The sequence below is a fragment of the Ambystoma mexicanum genome, chromosome 4p (genome assembly GCF_040938575.1).
Source record: "Ambystoma mexicanum isolate Mex_15411 chromosome 4p, UKY_AmexF1_1, whole genome shotgun sequence".
In the NCBI taxonomy this organism is placed as follows: Eukaryota; Metazoa; Chordata; class Amphibia; order Caudata; family Ambystomatidae; genus Ambystoma; species Ambystoma mexicanum.
The window spans coordinates 1,250,477,198-1,250,502,059 of record NC_090927.1 but is presented as its reverse complement, the minus strand read 5'-3'; the positions used below and the strand labels follow the sequence as shown (position 1 = coordinate 1,250,502,059).

The 24,862-nt window shown below is 48.8% G+C and overlaps 1 protein-coding gene across 2 annotated transcripts in view; it reads left to right on the top strand.

Annotated features, from left to right (window-relative positions):
* The window catches only part of SPAST (spastin), a 615,111-nt gene that overhangs the window by 255,625 nt on the left and 334,624 nt on the right, over positions 1-24,862 (top strand). The window lies entirely within an intron of this gene.

Below are 24,862 nucleotides of genomic sequence, written 5' to 3'. Positions count from 1 at the left end.
CTGTTTTTATTCTAACATATTCTACCATCGTACGAGACTGGCTGGCAGCTGTGAAGTGATTAAATGCCCTGCAGCTCTCTCCCAAGGCTACAGAGAGGGAGTGTGGACATTCCTCTCTGGGCTACTCATGAGGAGTTTCAACGAACTCTTCAGTCCCGCGACCTTGTCCTTTCATATTCAGACAATGTTAACAGTTGAGCAGACTAAGCAGAATTCACAGAATTGCAAGCTGCAAAGCAGTTTTAGACAGAAAGCAATGAGCAATGGTTAACAAGCAAAATGGTGATTCTTGCTACATTTTAAAATGGCCGCTTATTGGTCAAGCATCGCAGTTTATATTTCTATAATTCGGTGCATAAGACGGTTGGCCCACGGCCATCAAGTTACGGCTATCATTCAAATGAAGGGTATTCATTTTTCCAGATTGACAGGGCAACCTCTCTGCACTTAACCCAGGGCCCTGCTGGCCGGACTCTTGATTCCCCTCCCTCACGCCCCCACCCCTCTGTCCCCCTCGTCTTTGCACCTCCGTCAGTATGTATGCCTCGCCGTAAATGTACTAGGACCAGTTTGTTCGTCTCTCCTGCCCCCCAATACCCCCCACCTGTATCCCCCCCCCCCCTATTATCCCCCTACCCTCCTGAGCTTGGTCTCAACTGTACCCCTTCATGCACTTGCATTAGGAGAAATGTCTGGCCTAGTATGCTAGTTTTTCTGTTTAGATCATTCGGAATCTTCAAGGCCTAAGAATGATTACTGTATTCCTTTGTTCCCATCCCACCTTGAAGTGCTTTGAAGCAATTCACTTGTGTACAAGCACTATATAACTAAACAATAAATACATCGGCATAAACAATGTGCTTGAAACGGGAACAGTATGCAAATTAGACACAAGTAGGCTCAAAACAGAGCAACAAGGAAAACAGACTGAAAGTGATGACAGTTAAGATAAGGAACCTTTCCAAGATGCTATGAAGGCTAATTCAGATAAGTAGGAAGAACACCAATTTTGTTTTATTTTTTATTGTGATTTTAAGTTTACTACAAAACGTTTTACACATAAACGTAAATTTAAGATCATCAGTTCACAATTGGACTTCATGTTTGCGTTTCATCTTTCGTTTGTAGCCTGTTAAGTCTACGGAATATCTAATTAATTTTCTTATGTATTTGTCACCGTATAATTATTGTCCAATATCTTGTCTAAACACCTGCACATACTCGTGCTGGATTCCCTCCTAACAAAAATAAGCTCCACCATTCATCTAATGATAAGGTATTCACATCACTGACATGTGCTTTCATGTAAGTTGTTCTCTCTGAAATTATTGCCAGACAAGAGGTCATAAGATGTTTGATTCAATGCTTTCCAGCTGTTTACAGAAGCAACAGTTATCAGGGCAAACCCGTTGTTTTCGAACGTGGAGTCGTTCTTTGTGGCATATAGGTTTAACCTTAAACTCAAAAACTGATTTCAATGAGATTGACTGGCGAATTTCATCAGATATTTCAATGTTGAATTTAGTGCACAAGTTTCGAATGACAAATCTAACCGCGATTTGTACTGCGCTCTCTGCTGTTGAGTTTCAATACAGTCTTGTGTTCAGAGTTTACGTTTTACTGCACATGGGTTACTTCTTATCAAGGTCTCTAGTGACATATCCAGATGTTGCAGGTGAGCCACATATTCATCGTGCCACTTCTTTAGGTGCCAGGGATAAGTTCCATTTAGCTAAGGTTTTAATATTCTCTAGTGGATTCCAGCATCTGCCAGGGCTATTTTTTATTTTTAGGGATAGTGCTTTCCATAAAAGGACTGATTGTAATTATTGAAGCCCCAATTCAGCTCGAATGGCGACTACCGGTAGACTCCTTGGCAGTTTTAGAATTGTTTTCCAGAAATTCCCCTCAAGAATATTCCATATTTTCCATGAAAGATTTAAGCCAGCTTCTCCTCCGTATGTTAAAGTGGGAACTACTTTCTGTTTATAGAATGTAATTAACGGAGCCATGGTATATTTTCCGTATCTGGCATGTAAAATTGCCCCCTATGTTGCTAACATTTTGGTTATTGATTATAGTTCTGGCAGCCAGGTAATTTCTCCAATCATATTATTATATATAATGCCTAGATATCGGAGCGACTCCACCTGTTCAAGTTGTTCGCAGCCTACTCTCCACTTGAAAGTTACTCCTTTTTTCCCGCTATGATGGCCGAAGGTTATCATTTTGGATTTCTTAATATTAATCACCAGCTCACTTTTAAGCATGTATTGTTGCAGCGTGTTCAATTTGCGTTGGAACCCAATTTGCATCTGGTCGAGCAGGACTAGATCGTCAGCATAAATGATCGAAGGCCATTGATCTTTGGTGGAAACGCTTTTGCCACCTTTAGAGCTATTGGTAGGTCTGCCAAATACAGATTAAAGAGTGTTGACGCTACCTGACATCCCCATTTGACCCCTCTGTCTTGATCTCTCTTGGGAGTTCTCCTTGATCGTTGAGTCTAATCCATATGGCAGTGTTGGTGTGGAAAGCCTCTACTGCTTGCAGCAGGTCAGTTGGACATCCCCAAGCACGTAGTTTAGCCCATAACTTTGATCGGCTGACACAGTCAAAGGCTTGTTGGAAGTCAATGTATGCTAGTTAAAGATTAGATTTAGTTTTGATGGTTTGTATTTTTTGTACATTTAAGAGAAAAAGGTTGAGTTTGGTGCCAACACCCTTTGTTAACCCTGTTTGTCTCAGGTCCATGAGGTTTGCCTTGTTGGCCCACCTTGTGGGCAGTTTTTGAAGGTTTGACGCGAAGAGTGTACCAATCACATCTATCAGCGCTATTGGCCTGTAGTTTGCCAGGCCCGCTCTTATCTCCTTTTTTAAATATGGAGACAACAATGGCTGTAGTCCAAGAGGGAGGTAGGTCGTGTAAGGACGGCATGGTATCAAAGTAAGACAGACACAAGTGACCACAGTTTAATGGTGTTTATTGAACTTTATCAAGGGTGTCATAAACGCCTATCTAAACCTAAATCTAAGATGGGAGCAAGCTATGACCATCAAATAATAATGCAGTCCTAGGGGAGGCTCGTCAAAATAAAAAGGGCATATACTAAAAAAATATTGCCATTCCTTACCGCTAAGTTACAAATAGTGTGGGGTAATGTTCATGAAAAAGAAAGAAGTGTTAACAAAATAAGTCAGGATGTTTAGGCCGTTGGCCTCAGTTTCCCCACATTTTCAGCACTGAACAAGGTGGTTCACTCAAACATAGCACACTCTTGGGCTTCTTCGGCACAAGGACACAGTTCCATTACAAACATCAAGACCTTCTACGCCCAAGTTTCTCAAGTTATCAAAATTCTCTTGTTTCAGAGGACCTGATGAATTAAACGAACAAAGTTCCTTTCCAAGTATTCAAGTAGGGCGATTCACGCTTCACCCTGGATCCCTGTCAGCCGGGTTCAGATCCCTTTTTTCTTCCACAATTCCTTCTCGCTTGACTCACGGTTCACCCTGAACCTCCCTCAGCCGGGCTCGGATCCCTTTTACACAGTTGGTCTCCCTTAGCCGGTTCGGACCAATTACCATTCATATATCTATTCTCGGCTGACTCGCGGTTCACCCCGGATCCTCCTCAGTCGGGCTCAAACCAATTGCATCTCGTATTAGCTATTGAAGTCTTTCAAATGTGCACAGGGTTTGACTTAATCCATTAAAGGACCACTTTGATGTTATAATTCTCACATGCTCCGTTGGATACCAAACAAAGACCTTCGAATGAGTACCCACATGGGGCCGGACCACTCTGTATATGGTACCTATTTTGGTTTCATAAAGTTCAATCACATATGAGTCATCTTCCCTCCTACAATGTTGGCGTAGTCAACCTTAATCGCAACATAGTCCGGTATATCAGTCTCTCCGACTCACCGGCTGTGCTGAATTCACTGGCTGCTTTGTTGTAGCCAAGGATAGTACCACGACGGCAATTACTTCACCCCGCCTTTACTATCAATGCGGGAGGGCCCTGTGTATCTTTGACACACACTGCACCGTTCTTCAGCTGTAATTCCCGGTTTCTTTTCCTCAAGGCCTCTTGAAAGTCATGGTTCTTCTCAGAAAAGGTCAAGGGTAGTTCCCTCCTTGCAGCCCTCTCTGGTCTCGCCACCTTTCTCCTCGCTTTAAACGGTCATCTCGGAACTGCTACTAACTCTGCCTGACCCTTGTGTTGGGACATTTCCGGTATACGGCTCGGGTGTAGTTCGTTTTCACTCAGTGTGCTGTCAGTTAAACAATGTTCGGGTTGGGGGGGAAGAGTTCCTAGGTATTCTAGCTGGTAGGATGGGGTAAAGGTGTTACAAGGAAGGCGATACAGCCTCTCACCCTCCGGTGTCCCACTTCCACTCCCCGAGGACCCCTCATCCAGGTGATCCTCCTGCACTGGTCCACGCCCACGAGCTGGATCCAAAAGCGATGGCCTTGTCCTGGCCACCTGGATGACAGATCCCCGGGGACTAGCGGCTGAGACACCTTCAGGTTTCTCAGTCACCAATGGCAATAATATGATTGAATAATGCCGAAATAAATACAGACCAGTTTTCAGGTGCTGCTTTTAGCATGGCCGTCAGGACCTGCCGCATGCGCCTTCTTCAGTTTCATGATTGTGTTTCTGATGTCTTTTATTGATGCTGAAACTCCAGGATTTGCCAGCTGCTTTTAGTGGTCTTATGATGGTGCCAGATGTCTGACCGAAAACCTTGCAATAGTGGTGAACCCAGAGCTGTTCTGAGACCCCACTACTCAAGCCTCCCTGCTGATTGACGGTTATCTGATTGATGAGATACCAGGTATCTCTTGAGTTTGGATCACAGATCGCTTTCATTGTTATCTCAACCTGTTCTTGATTGGGCAACATTTTGAAACCAATTAGCCAGTTGCTGTATCACTGTATCCTTTTTTTGATTGCGTCTGTCTGTGGCCTTAGGACTTTTCTTTAATTGTTTGAGGTCAGATGGGAAATTGTTTGCTGTTCAACAATAGCTGAACTATAATGATGCTTAGGTTTTAAGTAAGGACGTTTGAAGCCCGTTTTTTACTGCCTCATAGATTGAAAAAAAGAAGGGCGTAGCACAGGCCAGACTTTTGCACATCAAGAAGTTCTAAATATTGCGCAGTAATTGACAGAATATATCTTTGGGTGATTTTGAAGTGATTTCTCCCTTGATTTGTTGTAGTTTTCCCAAGCAGATGGATTGCTGCCTGTGTACCTTGGATCCTCCAGTTAAGTATCAGGGAATCATGATCACTGCTTTCTTGTGGAGAAATGTCAAGCCGTTCGATGCTATGTAGAACATTTCTAGAACTCAAAGCGTAGTCTATTGTTGAAGCACTGGTTTTCCTTCTCCAGGTTTTTTTCCTGGGATATCTACAACAGTCTGTCCATTAAGCATGTAGCAATTTCTGTGACTCATGTCTTGCATCCACATTTGACTCCTTGTATCCAATGGAGTGGTGTCAGTGGGTGCTGCTGTTAAAGGATTGCCGTCTGTCAACACATTTCACATTTAAATCTCTGCAGGTGAGGACGGGAGGCTTGCTTAAAGCTATATAGCACACTTCGAGGTGATTGGGTCCTCAGACGTATTCCATATCTATGACAAGTAATGTCTACAGCTGTGCTGCTTCGGAAAATCTTCAGCATCTGCGTTCTGCGTCGATGACGTCGATGTGGCGTCCCCGAGGACGACCTCTGACGGCTGACGTCACCCGATGTGATAAGTAGGACGCACGATGCCCGTAGCCTCAGTTCCGTTTTTTTCCGCGAACGTGTTCGCTTCGTGAATCTCCGTACGCCTCGACTCTTTGGAGTTTGCTGTATTCTTCTCGGTTCGTTGAACCTGTTCGGTTTTTGTGAAAACCTGTTCGTGTCGATGTCTACTTCGTCTTCAACCCCGCGTCCGGGCTTCAAGAAATGCGGGGACTGTGGGTCCAAGATGTCGGTCACGGACTCGCACAACGCCTACCTCTGGTGCCTCGGGGAGGCCCACGATACGGACGACTGTCGACTGCCAGTCGCTCACGGCCAAGGCCTTGCGGGAGCGCAAGAAGAAGCTGTCGGTAGGTCGGGTGTCTAAGCCCCGGAAGTTGAGGTCTACGGGGCTTTCGACAGAAGACTCGAGAGGCGACTCTCCGCGTCATCGTCGGAAGTCCAGTGAGTCTCCTTCCAGGAGTCGGTCTCGCCACTCCTCCGCCTCTTCGAGGCATTCCTGGAAGCGCCGGCATCGGTCGCCTTCCCCGTCCTCTTCCGAGGACTACGCCCGTCGGCGGGTCGCTTATCCCACCATGCAAGTGACACAGGAGGAATGGGCTTCCTTCGGGAAGCAGATGTTAGCGATTCTTGAATCGCAGGGCACCGGTCCGTCCGCGCCTCCGAGTGGGGTCAGTCGGCACCGGTCGAGAGACACCTCTTGTACGCCTTCGGGCTCGGGTGATCGGCACGGCTCGCGGGAACGGTCCCGCTCGGACAAGGGTAGCCGTTCTCGCCATGCCCGTTCCAGGTCCCGGTCCTCGACGCGCTCGAGACCGCGTGATCCTGTGCCGTCTTTGAGGAAGACGTTGACGCATGTGGCGCCGAGGTGATCGACTATTTCTCTCGAGGCTCCGCCTCCGAGGGGGTCGTTGATGCTGTCGGCGCCTAGGTCGTCGAGAGACACGCTTCGAGGCCTGTGTCGACGCCGTCGATGCTGGCGGCGCTGCAGCTGACGTTGACGCCGATTCGCTCGACGCCGACTCGTTCGGCGCCCTCGACGCCTTTTGAGGCGGTGGTGTCGGAGGGGCCCCGTGGCACGGAGTTGGACCCTAGAAAGGCTCTGGCTAAGGTCAGGCATAGCTTTGGTCCCCAGGTGTCTTCCTCTCACCGCCTGGAGTACATTTCAGAGGGTGATGAAGGCTCTGATGAAGGCTTGGTTCCGGTTTACTGTACCAGATGAGCTTCTCTCGGGCCATAGCCAGTTTGATGACCTGAGACAGTCACTGCATGATGCCAGTGGACTGGACACCTCTCCGGAGGTGGAGTTTTGTAGGCCGGAGCCTGGCACTCATGCCGATTCTTCATACCAGCGCCTTATGTCTCGGGTCACTGAGTACTTGGGATGGTCGGCTCCCCCAGGGGAGTTTGTCAGGATGATCTCACGGACATCCTTGATCTCGGTCCCCCCACTGACCCGGCGCTGCCGTTTCATATGGCTCTGCAGAGAAGGGTGGCGGCGGCTTGGACTGCTCCGGAGAGTCTCCCGGCAGTGGGCAAGTCTTTGTCGCGAAAATACCGCCCAGCCAGTAGCGACCCCTGCTACTTGTCCAGGCACCCCACTCCGGAGAGTTTGGTGGTGCAGACGGCTACGGCCCCGGCAAAGCAGGCGTTGTATCCTACCATCCCTCCGGATAGGGACGAAAAATGTTTTGATGGCTGGGCGAAGAAAGTCTTTTCTTCAGGGGGTATGGCGCTTCAGGCGGCCAACTCCATATGTGCCTTGTCTCGTTTCACACACACTCTGTGGAACTGTGTTGCATTAGCGGCTGAACATATTCCCGAAGGGGATGAACGGGATGGTTTCCTTGCTATGGTTCAGGATGGCAAGGATGCCATTTGTGAGGCAGTTCAGTCGGGTTTGGACATGGCAGATTGTGTCAGCCGGTCCATGGCGGCGAGCACCGTTAATACGCAGGTTTGCGTGGTTGCGGAAGTCTGGGTTCGCTCCTGATGTGCAGTCATGGCTCCTCAACATGCCCTTTGACGGTGAACATCTTTTTGGCAGCAAGGCTGACTAGAGCCTTGAGAGGTTGCAGACCTCCAAAGCTGCAGCGAAGTCGTTGGGCGCTGCAGTTCGACAACCTCTGCCTTTTCGTCCTAGGGGACAACAATGGAGGGGAGGTTCCTTTCGCTATTACTCGTCTTTCAGTAAAGCAAAAGGAGCTGTCAGTCAAAGTGGCCACCGTAAGAGTACCAGAGGTGGAAAACCAGGTACTCGAGGTGCCAAGGCTGCTCGGGCAGTTGCCTCTTTGCCCTCAGGCAACGCCGCAGCTGCTACCACTCAGTCATGAGGCCAGGTCCCATGGTTCGCCGGTTGGGGGAAGGCTGGCCCAGCATCTTGTAGAGTGGCGTGCCATTACTTCAGATGTGTGGGTTCTGGAGATCATAACCCACGGCTACTGTCTTCCTTTACGGCAGAGGCCTCATGACAATCCACCTGGGAACCTCTCTTTGAAGAGTCCGGATCCGCTCCTTGCGCCGGAAATTCAAGCTCTGCTGGAGAAAGGCACCATAGAACTGGTGCCTGTAGCGGAGAGGAACAAGGGATGGTATTCCCTTTATTTTTTGATTTTGAAGACAGACTGGGGATTGAGACCCATCATGGACTTGCACGGTTTGAACAAACTCCTCAGGAAGGACAAGTTCAAGATGGTTACTCTCAAGTCCTCCAGGCCCTTCAACTTCAGGATTGGTTGGTGTCTCTCGACCTCAAGGACGCTTACTTCCATGTGCCAATCCATCCCAAGCACAATAAGTGCCTGAGGTTCGCGGTTGGCGACTTGCACTTTCAGTTTCGGGTCCTGCCATTCGGATTGACCTCCGCCCCAAGGGTTTTCACCGAGCTCATGGTGGTGGTGGCAGCGCATCTCAGGAAAGGGGGGATTCACTTCCACCCCTACCTGGACGATTGGTTGATCAGGGGGAGCTCTCCCGAGCAAGTCCTGGATCATCTGTCCGTCACCTGTCACTCCCTTCACAAGCTGGGCTTCTCCCTCAATTTAAAGAAGTCCCATTTGACACCAACACAGCGGCTCCAGTACATTGGAGCAGTGCTAGACACATCCCTGGGGCTGTGTTTTCCACTCCAGGTGAGGGCTCTTCACATTCAGCAGATGGTGCACAAGTTTTAGCTTGCCCAGACTCTCCCAGCGTCCGAGTTCTTGAGACTGCAAGGCCTCATGGCATCCTGCATTTTTCTGGTGCCAGAGGCCAAGTTGCAGATGAGATCTTTGCAATGGGCACTCAAGCTCCAGTGGTCTCAGTCCTCTGGCAGGTTTTCAGACCCTGTTCAGGTGCCGCCCTCGGTCGCCCAGGACCTTCTGTGGTGGGCCGTCGAAGGCAATCTGATGAAGGGGGGCCCCATTTTGGCTTCCCTGGCCGGAGGTGACGATCGTGACGGATGCATCCCTCACGGGATGGGGAGCTCATGCCAACGAGTTGACAGTCAACGGTCGTTGGTCTCCGTCGGAGTCCAGACTCCATATCAATCTGTTGGAGCTGAGGGCCGTCAGGCTAGCCCTGAAGGCTTTTCTGCCGACTTTGCGAGGAAAGGGTGTCCTGATTCTAACGGACAACACGGTGGCCATGCACTACCTCAACAAAAAGGGGGGGGGCGGGCAGGGTCACTTCCTCTGTGCAGGGAGGCGATGCAGCTCGAGTTCTGGGCCATACAGCAGGAAGTTTCGATCTCGGCTGTTCATCTGGCCGGAGACGACAACGAGACGGCGGACGCTTTGAGCAGGCAGAGCGCGATCTCTCACAAGTGGGAGCTGGCTCAGGAGATTCTCCTGGAGACCTTCGCCCTTTGGGGGACCCCTCAAGTGGATCTCCTCGCCTCCAGTGTCAACCGGAAGTGCGAAAGGTTCTGCTTGTGGGAATTTCCTCCAAGAGGAGCATTAGGAGACGCGTTTGTGGTGGAGTGGTCATTCCCACTGCTGTACGCGTTTCCTCCAGTCCCCATCATCCCGCAAGTACTGCGGAGGTTACGGAGGTTCGGTTCCCGGATGATCCTCATTGCTCCGGCGTGGGCCCGGAGGACGTGGTACCCGGACCTTCTCGACTTGTCCATCTGCCCTCCACGTCGTCTTCCCTACTGAGACGATCTGCTCTCACGGGAGGGGGGGGTCAGGTTCTCCATCCAGAGGTCAGACCCCTCAACCTTCATGCTTGGCTTCTGAAAGGTTGAGGTATAAGGATTGGGACCTCCCTGAAGACTGGATAGAGGTGTTGCTCTCGGCCAGGCGGCCGGCAACAAAGTCTCTGTACCGTTGCCGTTGGAGAAAGTTCTGCGACTGGTGCAGAGTTAAGAATGTGGATCCTTTTGAGTGTGACATTCCCATGGTTCTGTCTTTTTTGCTTTCCTTGGCCCACAGGGGCTTGCAAGTGGGGACCATTAAAGGTTACCTGGCGGCGCTGTCCATATCTAAGCGCTCGTCTGAAGAATGTTCCTATTTTAAGATTCCTTTAATTTCTCAGTTTTGAAAGGACTCACTAATGTGTACCCTCCATCACCTTTTCTGGTGCCCGGTTGGGATTTGAACCTTGTTCTTAAGTTTCTTATGGGTGCTCCGTTTGAGCCTTTGCATTCTTGCCCTTTGAGACCGTTAACTCTGAAAACTGTGTTTTTGGTTGCGGTTACTTCGGCTCACAGAGTAAGTGAGTTAGAGGCACTTTCAGTTAAGCCACCCTTCACTGTGTTTCATAAGGACAGGGTTGTCCTTAGAGTTCGTCTTTCCTTTCTTCTGAAGGTGGTTTTGGAATTTCATTTGGGCCAGAAGGTTGTTCTTCCGGCGTTCTGTCCTCCTCCACATCCTGGTAAGGAAGAGGAGAGGCTCCATAGGCTTGATCCTAGGAGAGCGTTGAGCTTTTATATTTCGCGCATGTCCCGGGTCAGAGTGGACGATCAACTTTTCATTGGTTACGCTGGAAAGCGTTTGGGACAAGCTGTGACGAAACAGACTGTCTTGTTGATTATTTTAGCTATCTCCGGTGTTACCGCTTGGCGGGTAAGGACCCTCCGGCTGGCTTGCGGGCCCATTCTACCAGGGGAGTGGCTGCTTCTACTGCCTTGCAGAGGGGTGTTCCTATTCGTCACATCTGTGATGCAGCCACCTGGGCTTCATTACATACTTTTGTACGTCACTACTCCCTCGATTCCATCCGAGGGCAGGATCTGGCCTTTGGCAAGGCAGTCCTTTATTCCGCAATTTTATTGGGCATGCTAAATTTGTGTTCTGAATTCTTTTCCCTGCTCTTTGCTTGGTACTGCTTTGGGAGTCTGTCATAGATATGGAATACGTCGGAGGACCCAATCCCCTTGAAGAACAAGTTACTTTCTTACCTGGTAACAGTCTTTCGATGGGATGGTCCGACGACGTATTCCATATCGCTCCCTCCCTACCTTCCCCGCTGCAGAATTTCTTTTGCGATTGCAGCTTGCGTTCCTCAAGGCCTTGTGTGTCTGACTGGCAGAAAACTGGTGTCACACGTTCTGGGGGAAAAAACTACAACTGAGGCTACGGGCGTCGTGCATCCTACTTATCACATCAGGTGACGTCGGCTGTCGGAGGAGGTCCTCAGGGACGGCGCATCGACGCAGGACGCAGACGCTTAAGATTTTCCAAAGCAGCACAGCTGTGGACATTACTTGCCATAGATATGGAATACGTCGTCGGACCATCCCATCGAAAGAACGTTACCAGGTAAGAAAGTAACTTGTTCATCTATGATGTTAGTCACACTTTGTAAGAACTTGTGTGAGGAGATCATGGGCGTGTTCCATTACAGGTTTATCACCACTGTGTTGGGGATGGTTTTCATCAAAGTGCTTTTGTTGGAGAACAGTCCACTGCGCAAAAAAGGATTTGGATTGACACTTTTTACAACCTCTAGACCTTGAATATGTTTTGCCATTGTTATTAGTCCAGCATACGGTCTTCCTTGTCGTCCCTTTGATGCAGGGTTTAGAAATACTGTTTAACCATCCCATGAGGGGGGATTACGCAGCCAAGTCTGCTGTAAGCAAATAATGGTGTCGCATTTCAAGTTCAATGTTGTATTGTTGAACAATACAACATTGAAGCCTCAGGTGTTTGAAGTCTGTTTGAAGCCTCAGGTGTTTGAAGCCTCAGGTGTTCCATGAGAGTAGACTTCCATTCTTCTTAATTGGAGTTTCTCTTGGCTAATGATGTTTTGGAGCTGACAAGGCTTTTGTTAACCAAGCCCAGTTGGATTTTCCTTCCAACTTGTCAGAAGGTCTGCAAACTTCGACCAGCTGACTCGTCTGCTCAGTTATGTGACTGAAGGTGACTTTCAGGGGCCCCAGCAGAGAGTAAAGTTCTTTTACATAAGACTCCTCTGTGCAGATTTATATGGTTGTTTCGCGCAGGTGTGTTGGATTTCTTCTTTCATTGTGTTGTCGTACATTGTTCGAAACTGTGGTCTCGCAACTCGAATCCAAATGGTAGTAATGCTGAATTGGCCTCTAGTAGAGTGTTTTTGATTAACTGCAACTTCACGTGTACGATAACCCAATCGCAATGTCATCTGAAGTGATGGTTCTGGGTGACGGCACACAGTGAAGTAAATGCATCGCATTTCTTCGGTTTAGCTTTACTTCGTTTCTTATAGTCAGTATGTTTTCCAGATCGATTCACTTCAGGCTTGCACAAGTGCCGGCAGATGTTATTGCATTCCTGTAAGAGGGATTTGGGTTTGGTTGTTTCCTGTCTCGCGGCCCTCTTGGATTAAGGCCATTGATGCTGTCCACTTTGTTGCATTTGGGTTCGTGTAGATCCATGGGCTTGAGATTAGGTTCTAGATGTCGTTTTTGTGATAATGTTAAAAATGTTGTTGATCTGGCCATTTGACGTGCCCTCTTACTTTCCTTTTTGTTCTCAATTTCCATCTCGCCATTGCTGTCAATCTGTGGCAGTGGCGGTGCCCATGATCTTGCCTGTAGTTCCAAATGTGAGTCTCGTATGCTTGCTAATGTTCCCTCATTTTCTTCTAGGTATTGAGACAAGTCTTCCAAGAGATCAAGGTCCTCAATGTTGGTCACCTCACAGGGCTCCCTAATGCAATGATTAAACTCCTTTTCCAGTTGTGGCGCAGATTCTGAGTTGACTTGCGGTATGATATTTTCTTGATTGGTGTGCTTAGGAGACTTGACATCGTCTCGTTTCTGCTATGTTGGTTGATATTGCAGAAACTAGTGTGTGGAGGCGAAGTGGTCAAGTTCCTGAGAAACATTTGAGCCGTTTTGGTTTTAACTTAGGACCACCTTTAACGTTTTTGATTTCTTTCTTGTAACCTTAAGGCTTGTGACTTTGCAGCGGCCTGGATGCTCTGTTCTAATGAGCTGAGGCGGTTTTTGAAGATCGAAAATACATTGTTATCCAATTGGCAAGGTTCCTTCTGCCTACTGATGTTAAAGGTAGTATTCCTTGTACTTGGTTTTGTTGCACTACGCAAATTGTCCTAGTTTTCTGCCAAAAGACAGAGAAGATGGTTTGTGTGTGGCATGTATGCTTACAATTTTCTGTGTCACAGCAAGTGTCTCTTTAACCTTGGAGGTCTTGATCACGCAAGTCACCTCAGTGTGGTTAACCAAGGGAAATCTTAGATTTTAAAGTTGTTCTTTTCGTAAGGTGGAATCCTTTGTCACGTTTCTTGATGCTTCACAATTAAGTCTGGTCGTGGGTTGATTCAAGGTTTCTGCTTCAATGGTTGGTCCCCCTTTTTGCATTTAGCTCTGTTGAAAAGTGCAATGGCGTCGTTTTAAGTTGCTTTCTTATCCATTTCGTTGAGTCCAACAAGGCCTCCGTCATGATGTCTTTCTCTGAACGGTCGACCACTGACCAAGTCACGTAGACGAGATTGCCTAATCGCCGATGATTCTGCCTCGCAGTCAAGCCTTTCTTGGACTTTAGATGTGAACGCTTCCATGAATAACGTTTCTGAGTGCATCATCGCGAGCAGTGTAGCATGATCATTGTTATTGTTAATTGTTTCGTCGAGCTTTAAGAAAGAAGTCGGGGAGATGGGAAGTGCTGCAATTACATTATTATGTATTTGTATCTCTGCAGACACTGACGAGTGCGCCCTGTCTGTTAATTTCACTAGAGCACTGGTGTTCACTCGATTTCACTTAGTTCACTTGGTGACAAAGAATTTAGTGTCTTTGCTGAATGAGAATTAGGAGATTGTGCGGTTTCATGCACTATACCCGTACAGGGCGGTAGCGAGTAATTCACTTTCTCACTAAGCAAGTTGGCACCAGGCCCATTGTGATCTCCCCAAGGTTTGATTTGTGATGGTCTATCATTGAATGCCACTGGCGCTGAAATATTGTGAGTTGTTAATCTACCATCAACTGTGTAAGGGTGATCGTTACTTTGTCCTAATTGCTCTTTCAGTTTAGCAATGTCTTTAGCCAAACTGGCCGCTAGAGCGGCCTCATGATCACCTGTTTTTGTCATTGTATATTCCACGCACTCCTAAAGCTCCACGGCAAGTGTCTTTTCATTAGCCGTGTTAAGAATTATTTTGCGTTTGGGCACAGAACTCACTGAAGTGAAAGCTCTCTGTTGACTTGTAATAGGGGAGATAGGAGCAAGATTGGAAAACGGTTCCTTTTGAAAGTATGGGCACGAGTAGTAATTGCTTAGTCGCAGTGTCAATATTGACATTTGTTGTTGTGATAATGTCTGCAGTTATTTCAGATGGTGCTTGCAGAACCACGATGTTACACTTAACATTTGTGGTTTTGTCTGCAAGTTTAGTAGCTGTTTCAGCTAGGTCACCTGTATTCCTGGCTGTATCTAATGCAGAAGCATGTATTCAACCATTATTTATCGCTCGCACGCCGCCATGAACAGCTTGTTGTAAGGGTTTTTACAGAATGCACCTGAATCAAGGTCGGGGCTGAATCGGCTCTTTCAGACATTGAATTCTCTTGCACAAAAACATTATCTGCTTCAAGCAATTCTGCATCAGTGTGGTCAAGTTTATTTGCACAGCATGTTTGTGAGGAGAGCGAGACATGGGCTTTAGCTAAAGCAGAGCAAACGCCTCCCCACTTCTAGGTGGCTCACTGTTAGTCTCCTCCTCTGATGGACCGCTCCAGAGGCACTGTTGCTGGCGCGTTCATGGCCCCATTTGACGAAAAAGGCGCGGATAGGCTCGATTTGTCATGTTTTTTAGTCATGGCATGTGTTCGCCCCAGGAGTGACTGGGGAGAGACTGCACCTTCGCCGGACGTGCCCGTGCTACGCGCTTCCTGCACAATTGGAGGGTCCATGTTTTTAAAGGCACAGCAGTAGCAGACACGATCTTGCGACAAGGGGAGCGGAGATCCACAGCAGCACCAACGGACTGGGGAGAGACTGGACTGAACAGTTAGTCAGAACCAGTAATAATAATAGATGACAAAGACTGTAGCCAAATAGAATGGTCAACATTATTGAAAGCTGTGCTAAGATCTAGTAAGACCAAGATTGAAGAGAACTTGTGATGACGAGTGTGAATAATTCAATCAAAAATAGATGAAAGAGTGTTTCAGTTGAAAAACCAGGACAAAAACCAGATTGAAATGGAGAAAGAATATGTTTTGAGATCTGAGGATCTTTGTAAGTGAACAAGCGGGTGTGGCCAAGGTGGCAGCTGTGCGAGAGTGTTCCCCTTGAACTCTGCATGCACTGACCTGGGAACTACTGTCTCCAGCAGCCTTTCAGTGTCAAGAGCCATCAGTGGGAAAACTCATGGCTCCACCTAGCGATTGTCTCTGTGGCACAGGAGCGCAAACCCGACTGCACTTTTGTGGTGGCCTGTGGGAATCCTGAGAGCAATCGTGGCACCAACCAGAGAGATGAAGGGATGAGCGATGTGTCGAAGCAGAGAGGTAGTGACCGGATGAGCCTGGGAGCTGCATAGAGGGAATGAGGTCTCCCACCTATTTATTTTTTTCCCCTGAATGATCGGCGATCTTGGCAGCATTGGGAGATTGGATGATGCTATGAGGCCATCTTTAGTGTGGACAGACCCACAGTGAAGCCCAATTAGGAATGACAATGTTTTTAAGGGCTAGATTGTTTAACTGCATGCAGATCAGAGTATAATAAACTCTATAGGACTGCACAGCAATGGAAGAACTGATGAACTATCTTTTCTAAATGGCACATCTCATAATAATTTTATAATAGTAATCCATAATTGCAAAAGTATGTGGCTAGCCATCCCTGAACTGTTGGATTCCAAGGAAGAGTCCATTTGATTTCCTTTGCTTCCAGACCCGTGAGTTTCATAGCTCAGGGGAAGAAGGATACATGGCATCTGGAAAGAACAAGAAAAAAGTATAAATGCACAGATTCCATTTTTTTTAAGCCCAGAGTCCCTAAATTAGGTAACTTTGCAAAATGCTAAATTGGATGTGTCATATCAGAAGTCATGGTTTGAGCACGGGAACACAGACATAATATAATGTCCCCCCTCTAATCTTACCTTCCTACTCAGAGCACAGCAGGTGAAAATATTATTTGCATGTTTACTATTATTCCTAATTCATAAAAAATGAACCATCTCATTATCTTTAAGACCAAACTCAATTGATCTAAATTTACAGATGAGTCTTGCTTCCATCTGTCTGAGCCCTTCCTCCAGGTTTCCACCTCTTCTTCCTAGTGTCACTTTTTGTAATCCAGTAAATTTAAAATCTTTTTTGTCATCCATCTGGTGTTGTAATTGCCAGTGCTGGGCCAGAGGCAATGACGCATCCTGGCTCCCAACTGATGTGAAGTATTCACGGATGCGTATTCTAACTTCTCTTATTGTGCTCCCAATACATATCAATTTGCACAGACAGATTATGGCATAAACAGTATATTTAGAGCGGCAGTTGATATTCATTTATGTTCATACGTGTTCCTCTTGCATCCACAAAGCTTTTGGTAGTTTCATGAGCATAAAGGCACATGGTACATGTCCCACATTTTCGAAGGCTGGACACCGGAGTGTCTGGCTAAGTTCTTGTCGGTTCTGGATTTAGATCTGTAAGTAGCGAAGGACTCAGTCATTTTTATGGTTTTGGCTTTATGATATGTGATCTTGGGCCTTTCACTAATGTAGTCTGTGAGATGAGGGTCCAGCTGTAGGAGATGCCAGTTTTTGTTGAGTGTTTTCCTCAGGTCCACACTGTTCTTACTGAAGGTCGTGATAAAGTTGATCTGATTCAGATCCCTTTTACTTGCCTTTATTTTGGGCATGCAAATGGGACATTTGTAAGTCTTGTATGGCACGAGTTTCACTGTGTGCCAAGTAGTTAAAATTACATTTAATCTCAAAAGTGAAAACTGTTTCAGGTCCTGTCAGGCATTAGCCAATCTTACTTCAGCGGGATCTCAAAACGAGCATCTAAAATAATGGAGAATGCTCCCTTTGAGGGGGACTTGGTATGCACTACATTTATAAGCGACACCATTCCAATATGACGGCCAGCTTGAATGGCCCTGACAGTGAGTAGGGACAACCTATGTTGTCTGGGCAACCAGATATAAACAAGCAAGATCTGTGCCACAGCGTTTCTATCCTGCGCTGCCGACGCGAGGAACGCTGTGCTCTGAGTGGGAAGGTAAGATTAGAGTGGGAATGGGGGACATTTTTATTATGTCCGCGTTCCCGTGTTCAAACCATTACTTCTGATATGACACGTCCAATTTAGCATTTTGCAAAGTTACCTAAGTTAGGGACTCTGGGCTTGGATGGAAGCTAAATGGAGATTGGGAACGTCTTTACAAGGCCGTAATTTGGCTGACTGAGTATTTGAACTAGGAAGGGGTTATGGCAATTAGGATTGGCTCTATTCAAAAAGATCTATTTTGTACATTTATCAGATTCGCACAGAAACTAAATTTGGGGCACATTTAGAAAAAATGCTTTTTGTCATTTTAAGGATTATCCCGGGACACACTTGAATGCATATTTGGTAAGGAGCTTCACTTTGTTCATTTAAAGACCTTGCAGTTGCTTGTGTGATAACTTTGAAACAGGTATTAGTATGGATTATGAGAGATTTCTTAGTATTCTGTGCTATGTGCCAGCTGTAGCATGTTCTAGCCATTATCTCAGCAAATTTGTGAATTGCGCACAATGTAATCAAAATGATTTTGATCTAAAAATTCAGACTAAATGTTGGTTATCAGTGAACATGATTTGCCAGTGTGGCATTTAATGACTAAGGTGTATGGAAGGGCATTTAACTTGCATATATATATATTTTTTCTTTTTCTTTCTTTTTTCTGTGTATTTTGCTGACTGTTATTCTTTTGATGTATGTTGAAATCCTATTATTCCAATCCTCATCCCCATCCTATTTCTCTGGTGTTTATCTTCATTTGCTTGATCTTACTTATTTGTATTTTGAAATTATGATCAGAATATGGACATGATTAATTTGCCCAAATCGTTTTGTTTTGAGAAAGGCTATTGAGTGGCTGAAACACGTGTTAACAATCAGTGGGCACATCATTTATAAAAATGTATGTTTTGCTTGATCTGCTTTCAAATATAAATCACTTGAAATCAAAATTGGATCTTGTGTGGCGCAGTCAATGTGTGGGCAATATCTTTTTCTTCAGTAACCAAGGTGACAGAGGTACTGGTTCCTCCAACAAGCACCACTCTGACGCAACACTTCCCAATGGATTACTAATAGGGTCGCCAACAGAAGAAGTTGTATCCCGAACCAACCCCAAAAAACACAAAATACAATCTTCTCACCTGCCTTGATATGAAATAGGTGTTGGCCGTTATTATGAATGAATACCTTCACATCCCCCCCCTATAATCAGGAGCTACCACTCCAGCCATTATTTCTAACCCATGCGGCCATTATTTCTAACCCATGCGTCCAGGCCATACCTGATTTTGGGACTAACTTGATGTACATTCCTGGAAGGGCAATAAGTACCATGTCGGTAGGAACCAGTCCTCTTGTAACGCTCACCTGGCTCCCACGGAGGCGCTGGTCTAGTCTGGGTTGCTGTGGCCTCTTCAAGCGTGATGCGCAGAACTCGGACCACCGATTGAACAGGACCCCCAAATCTTGCTTGTCTGGCCCGTAGGAATATCCTTCTGCAGATGAGAAAGGGGATTAACTGTCTGCAGAATAGTGTGCTTGCTCCTCCCTTTCCCCCTTCGTTCTTCTGACTTCCTCCAAAACCCCTGGTTTAAGCTCACCTTATGGTTTGGAAGGATGAACTCTCCATCCTGCTTCTGGTGCAGTGGCGCGCGTTCGTCCAGTTACTTCACTGGTTTTCAGAATGGCGCTGGCAAAATCCACTTGACTTTTCTGAGCGATACGCCATAAGTATGAAGATTCAAAAGTTCAAGTGTGAGCCTCTTTTTATGTTGTCTTCCTAACCTGTGATCTGTCCTTTATTTCAGGTGCAGAACGAAGGCAATGCGTTGAGGGGTTAAATTGTCGATGGTAAAATCAGGTGAGTTAGTGATGAGGGCGACCCCTCTAAATGTTTTTATAATTCCCCAGTAATGTCTTTTGGCCTTTCCCCATAGGGGCCGGGGTGCGGTACCTGCCAACAAAGCGGCGCCGACCCGAAATGTGGAATGGTTCACCAAGAAAAGCCGGTAAGTATTATGGCTGAAAATTCGGCTTTCCTCCTGTGTTCCCTCTGCTCACCTTTTCTCTTCTTCTCTCCCCTAGGTGCAGAGATGTGGCGACCGGTGCTGACAGCCGCGATGGAGCCGGGAGATGTCTCGAGGACAGGTGAGTGAAGCACGGCGCTGCAGCGAGCCACGCAATGCTTTTAAATGGAAGTCTTTCTTCAAGAATGCTGGCGTGAAGTTTCCGGATGCAGGTAAGAAGTTTGAATAAGTTCGTTCTTGGTTTTCACCTTTCTCTTCTCTTCTCTTCTTTCCTTACAGGTGTTCCAGGTTCGAGGCGGGCGTGGCTGTAGTCCAGGTGCAGGAGCAGACACGGTGAGCGTTCCGCTGCTGGGATGCAGAACAACGCGAAGCACGTGTGGCTGTCCGGGCATGGCTTAAATAGCCTTGGAAGAAGTCCTAGGTAAGTATTCTTCCACAGCCCCACCCAAGTAACAAAATAGTCCCTTCAGTAAAATAGTCCCTCCTAAGCCTCATTTGGCTTGGGTCTTCATGCAGCATGGTCTGCATCAGGTGAGTATGCAGCATGGTCTGCATCTGGTAAGTGCACCAAACACTTTCCTTTATGAGTCTGGCGCCTATGGCGCCAGGACTGATGTCCAACATGAGCCTGGCGCCAAAGGCGCCAGGACAGAGTCCAAAGAGCCCCTATAAGAGGCCGCTGGGCTTTTACCCGGGGGCATTATGCCTGCTCCCGGGGGTGCTGGGCCTGGCCTGGTGCTCCGGGGGTAGGCATCATGACAGCACTCCCCCCACCCCGCCCCCCCCTCCCCTCCCCACGGCCCCTCCCAAGGTCGTTCCCTCTGGAGGTTTCGGTTTGTTTGGGAAATTCCGATGGAACCTTTTTACTAGCCGAGGTGCATGTACGTGGTCGCTGGGTTCCCAAGACCTTTCCTGAGGCCCGTACCCCTTCCAATCAATTAGATAGAAAAGTTTTGATTTTGAGATCTTAGAATCCAAAATGTTCTTCACCTCGAATTCAGGCTCCCCATCTATCTGGATTGGTTCTGGTGGCTTTATTAATCTGGTTCCTGGTTGCACTGGTTTCAAAAGTGACACATGAAAAACGGGGTGAATCCGCATGTTAGCTGGTAGATCTAGCTTGACTGCCACTGGGTTAATTATAGCTTTGATCGAGTAAGGGCCTAAATACCTTGGATTAAAAGTCCGAGGTCCCTTGAGCGATAAGTGTTTGGTAGCCAACCATACTTGATCCCCTATTTGGTATGGAGGCGCCTCTCTTCGATGCAGATCCGCATTCTTTTTGTATTTCCCTTTCGCATGTTGTAAGTGTGCAGTTGCATCCTTGAAGGCTTGAGTAATCGTAGAATGCAAATGGTCTACTGCGGGCATTTCAAGGCTCAAAGGAAAGTCCAAGTCTGAAGTACGAGGGTGATGTCCATATAGGGTATAAAAGGGGCTCTGACCAGTTCCAGAGTGTATCGAGTTATTGTATGCATATTCAGCCACCCATAAAATATCCTTCCAATTACCCTCCGATTGGTGCAACATACATCGTAGATATTGTTCAAGGGTCTGGTTCGTTCTCTCCGTCTGACCATCGGTCTGTGGGTGGTGGCTGGTTGAGAGTCTTACGTCGATTTGTGCCAGTTCACAACACTTTTTCCAAAAATGAGAAATAAACTGGCTTCCCCGATCGGAGACTAGTATGGACGGGAATCCATGCAAACGGATGATATTTTCGAGGAATTCCTTGGCAAGAACAAAAGCTGAAGGTAATCCTTTCAACGGAATAAAATGGGCCATCCTGGAAAATAAATCCACCACAACCAGAATAGTATTGTTTCGAGGGGATTGGGTCCTCCGACGTATTCCATATCTATGACAGTAATCACCACAGCTGTGCTGCTTCGGAAACTTTTTCGGCGTCTGCGTCCTGCGTCGATGACGTCGATGCGCCGCCGTCGAGGACCTCCTCCGACGTCCGACGTCATCCGATGTGATAAGTAGGACGCACGACGCCAGTAGCCTCAGTTCCGTTTTTTCCGCGAACGTGTTGCTTCGTGTTTCTCGGTTCTAGCCTCGACTCTTTGGAGTTCTGTTCTTTCTGGTTCTTCGAGCCTGTTCGTTTGTGAATATTCCTTCGCAGCGATGTCTTCCACTTCGTCTTCAACCCCGCGTCCGGGCTTCAAGAAGTGCGGGGTGTGTGGGTCCAAGATGTCGGTGACTGACTCGCACGACGCCTGCCTCTGGTGCCTCGGGGAGGCCCACGACACGGATGACTGTGTCGACTGCCTGTCGCTCACTTCCAAGGCCTTACGCGAACGTAAGAAGAAATTGTCGGTAGGTCGGGTGTCCAAGCCCCGGAAGTCGAAGTCGGCGGGGCTTTCGACGGATGATTCGAGGGGTGACTCTCCGGGTCATCGTCGGAGGTCTCGTCGGTCTTCTTCTAGGAGTCGGTCTCGCCACTCCTCTGCCTCTTCGAGGCGTTCTCGGAAGCGCCGTCACCGGTCGCCTTCCAGGTCCTCTTCCGAGGACTCTGCCCGGCACGTCGGTTATCCCACCAGCCGTGCGACGCCGGAGGAATGGGCTTCCTTCGGGAAGAAAATGTTGGCGATTCTTGAGTCGCAGGGTACTCAACCGTCCGCGCCCCCGAGTGGGGTCGGCCGTGTGAGGTCGAGAGACGCCGCTCGCAAGAGTGGTCGGCACGAGTCACGGGAGAGGTCCCGTTCGGACAAGGAGGCTCGTTCTCGCCGTGCCCGTTCCAGGTCCCGGTCCTCGACGCGATCGAGACCGTGTGCACCTGTGATGTCTTCGAGGAAGACATCGACGTCTGAGGCGTCGAGGGCGTCGACAGGCTTTCTCGAAGCTCCGGCTCCGAGGAAGTCGTCGAGGCCGTCGACGTTCAGGTCGTCGAGGGACACGCTCGGGGCTCCGGCTTCGAGGGCTGTGTCGACGCCGCCGATATTGGAGGCGCTGCATCTGACGTCGACGCCGATTTCCTCGACGCCGATCCTCTCGGCGCCGTTGCCGGTTTTCTCGACGGCGGCGCCGATTCGCTCGACGCCATCGACGCCTTTCGTGTCGGAGGTGCCCCGTGTCTCGGGTGTACCCCCTAGGAAGGCTCTGGCTAAGAGCAGGCACTCTCAGGTGCCTTTCCACCACTTGGATTATATTTCGGAGGCGGATGAGGATTCGGTTGGCCTGGTTCCTGATCAGGTGCCGGATGACATTGTCTCGGGCCATAGTCAATTTGACGATTTGAGGCAGTCGCTGCATGATGCTAGTGGTCTGGACACCTCTCCGGAGGTGGAATTTGGTCGGCCTGAGCCTGGCTCCCATACCGATTCCTCATACCGGCGCCTTATGGCTAGGGTGTCTGAGTATCTGGGATGGTCTGCTCCCCCAGGGGAGTTTGTGCAGGATGATCTGACGGACATCCTTGATGTTGGTCCCCCGTCTGACCCGGTTCTGCCATTCCATATGGCTTTACAGCGTAGGGTGGCAGCGGCTTGGCCTGCTCCGGAGAGTCTCCCGGCAGTGGGCAGATCCTTGTCGCGGAAATACCGTCCAGCCAGTGGCGACCCCTGCTACTTGACCAGGCACCCCACTCCGGAAAGTTTGGTGGTGCAGGCGGCCACGGCCCCGGCAAAGCAGGCGTCGTACCCTACCATCCCTCCTGATAGGGACGACAAACGTTTTGATGGCTGGGCGAAGAAGGTGTTTTCTTCTGGTGGTATGGCGCTTCAGGCGGCCAACTCCATTTGTGCCTTGTCACGTTTCACGCACACTCTGTGGAACTGTGTTGCGTTAGCGGCTGAACATATTCCCGAAGGGGACGAACGGGATGGTTTCCTTGCTTTGGTCCAGGATGGTAAGGATGCCATGTGTGAGTCCGTTCAGTCGGGTTTGGACTTAGCTGAATGCGTCAGTAGGTCCATGGCGGCGAGCACCGTGATACGCAGGTTTGCGTGGTTGCGGAAGTCGGGGTTTGCTCCTGATGTGCAGTCCCGGCTCCTCAACATGCCCTTTGATGGTGAACATCTTTTTGGCAGCAAGGCTGACGAGAGCCTTGAGAGGTTGCAGACCTCAAAAGCTGCAGCGAAGTCGTTGGGCGCTGCAGTTCGCCAACCTCCGCCTTTTCGTCCTAGGGGACAGCAGTGGAGGGGTGGCTCCTTTCGCTATTACTCGTCCTTTGGTAGAGCGAGAGGAGCTGGCAGTCAAAGGGGCCAACGCAGGGGTACCAGAGGTGGACGACAGGGTACCCGTGGTGCCAAGGCCGCTCGGGCAGTTGCCTCTTTGCCCTCAGGTAACGCCGCAGCCGCTCCTACTCAGTCATGAGGCCTTGTCCCATGGTTCGCCGGTTGGGGGAAGGCTGGCGCAGCATCTTGTAGAGTGGCGTGCCATTACTTCGGATGTGTGGGTTCTGGAGATCATAACCCACGGCTACTGTCTTCCCTTTCGGCACAGGCCTCGCGACAATCCACCGGGGAACCTCTCTTTGAAGTGTCCGGATCCGCTCCTTGCGCAGGAAATTCAAGCCCTGCTGGAGAAAGGCGCCATAGAACTGGTGCCTGTAGCGGAGAGGAACAAGGGATGGTATTCCCCTTATTTTTTGATTTCCAAGAAAGACGGGGGATTGAGACCCATCATGGACTTGCGCGGTTTGAACAAACTCCTCAGGAGGGACAAGTTCAAGATGGTTACTCTCTCTCTAGTCCTCCAGGCCCTTCAGCTTCAGGACTGGTTGGTGTCACTCGACCTCAAGGATGCTTACTTCCATGTGCCGATCCATCCCAAGCACAAGAAGTACCTGAGGTTCGCGGTTGGCGACTCGCACTTTCAGTTTCGGGTCCTGCCGTTCGGTTTGACCTCCGCCCCGAGGGTTTTCACCAAGCTCATGGTGGTGGTGGCAGCGCATCTCAGGCAAGGGGGGATTCACGTCTACCCCTACCTGGACGATTGGTTGATCAGGGGGAGCTCTCCCGAGCAGGTCCTGGATCATCTGTCCGTCGCCTGCCACTCCCTTCACAGGCTGGGCTTCTCCCTCAATTTGAAGAAGTCCCATTTGACGCCAACGCAGAGGCTCCAGTACATCGGAGCAGTGCTCGACACTTCCCTGGGGCAGTGTTTTCCTCCCCAGGTGAGGGCTCTTCACATTCAGCAGATGGGGCGCAAGTTTCAGCATGCCCAGACGCTCCCAGCGTTCGAGTTCTTGAGGTTGCTCGGCCTCATGGCATCCTGCATTCTTCTGGTGCCAGGGGCTCGCCTGCGAATGAGATCTTTGCAGTGGGCACTCAAGATGCAATGGTCGCAGTCCTCCGGCAGGATGTCGGACCCGATTCAGGTGCCGCCCTCGGTCGCCCGGGACCTTCTGTGGTGGGCCGTCGAAGGCAACTTGATGAAGGGGGCTCC